Consider the following 2,169-nt stretch of genomic DNA (forward strand, 5'->3'; position numbering starts at 1 on the left):
TTTGATTTTTCCATGGCTTGCCTTCCCACCCAACAAACAGGAGTTAATACTCCTTTTCTTCCTTCTATACTTCATTTTCTCCAGATTGCAAGTTTTGAGGGGTTTTCAGCCAGCTAGACTGTCCAATAGCAAGGACCAGAAGGACTTCATGTTGGCTATGCTATTTGGCCCTAAAGTTCATGCCACTGACAAGCAGCACAGAAGCTCCTTATCAAAACCCCCTACGTATCTGTTCTTAGAGGAAATGCTGCCGTCACAAGCAACTGGCATTCAAACAAGGCAGGAGAAAGCTTTTCTCTCTCATTCGCTACACAAAGTCCTCCATTTCAACACCACTTCATCACAGCAATGGAACAATGAAGAGAGAGATGAAACTGCGGCTTTTTAAAGCTATTTTGGTTCTTTTTCCTTCTCAAAAATCCTATATGACACCTTTCTGACAACTTAAAGAATAACAACTGTAATAGTGCCGAAGAAAGAAAGAAAAAAAGGATGAGAAAAAGTTGGCAGCAGAGGAACATAGCACACCCCCCAACTCATAAAAGTGGGGTTTTTTCCCTTCTATATTAAGGCAAAAAAAAAAAAAAAAAGTCCTGGCAGTTAGGCTGAGTTTGTATTAAAGGAAATTGCTCATCATCGTACAAAGAATATTTGAAATCAAATTGCAGAGTATTTGCATAATAGTTCTCTCTCTTTCTCTTCTTTTTTTTTTGTTAAAATGAAAAGATGAACAAGACACTAATTGTAGGGTTTTTTTCTCCCCAGTAAGAAAAGAGCAGATGGCCTCCAGCGGGGGGAGCGTCTCCTTCCTTTTTCTTCCTAAACGTATGTGAAGAAATCAATAAATGAATAAATAGGGGCTATTTGATGGCATGATTGGAGGAGGAGCTCTGAGGAAGATTCCAATGCAACAAATTAGAAAAGGGGTCTTAATTGTTAAGTAGTTTTGCTCACATTCAGATTAATATAGTTCTCAGTCAATTCGTTATGTGCAGTGTCTCCTTGAACCAACTGCAGCCTCTCTTCTGCTGTCACTAGAAAATGCCACTGCAGGCCACCAGAACAAACACCTGTTGACCGGTGCATTAGCCAGTTTCAGACTGCAAAATCACTCCGCCTCATTTTTTCTTTTTACCCCACTCATTTTACTCCTGCAGATGCCTAGGGGGATAGTACTTGGTGCCCTCTCCCTCTCCGAGCAAAGCTACGCGTTGCTCCAGGAACTTGGAGCAGGAGTACTTTTCTTCATAATGAGGACTGATTAGGGCAGAAACCATACATTATTTTTGCTCACCAAGGCACCAGATGGAAAGCTCTGAAGCACGTGCTCCATTAGTCTCCAGCTACTGGACATTTACAAGTCTGAGTCCAAAGGAAAGACACTTCTGTATCATAAAAGCAAGCAGCGCCATTTGTCTCATCCCGATGTTGCGGGAAAGCACATATTCTTTCAATAGTTTTGGGCAACGGTTCCAGAAAAAAATAAAAATGGCGTTAATAAAATATTATGGACTGCTGTGTAATGAATTGAGGCACACAACAGAGAGCAAGAAAACCTTCATTATAGATCTAAGGTACTAATGGATACTAATTTAGCATGAATCCTGGCTTCACATAGTTATTCTCATTAGTAAAAGTATTGTTGTTTTTATTGAACCAGCATCTACAGGAGAACTAAATCCAGGGTTATGTCTATCCAGCACAGCACAAGCCCAAAGTAAAAGAGATTGCAATTGTTCTGCTACAGCCTAATTAGACAAAACAGACAAACAACAACAGAAACATTATGACTTAGTAGCTTTTTAAAAATCTGTTCAGCAAATAGGGAATACAAGTCCCCATTTTAAAATCTGTTTGGACACAAAAGACCCTAGAGCTACTATCTCCACGGCACTTAGACACTCCGCAGCCTGGCTTCCAATTAGATTTGCTAAAACATTTAATCAGGTAAGGCACCTAAACTCCCAGACTTGGCTGGCTGACACCGGCTGCTTTCAAAACTGGCCTCCGCAGTTTCCCCTATCTTTTGGCAGCCTTGTGTCTGCAGAGCTCGTCCCTATACTCCGTTGGCACCATCACACACGCGATTTTAAAACTGTGCCTATTCAAATTTAACAAAGAGGAAACTGCGGTACAGAAAAGCTCAACCTACTACCCACAGTCGTGTAG

This window comes from Eurypyga helias, unplaced genomic scaffold (genome assembly GCF_000690775.1).
Source record: "Eurypyga helias isolate BGI_N326 unplaced genomic scaffold, ASM69077v1 scaffold2889, whole genome shotgun sequence".
NCBI lineage: Eukaryota > Metazoa > Chordata > Aves > Eurypygiformes > Eurypygidae > Eurypyga > Eurypyga helias.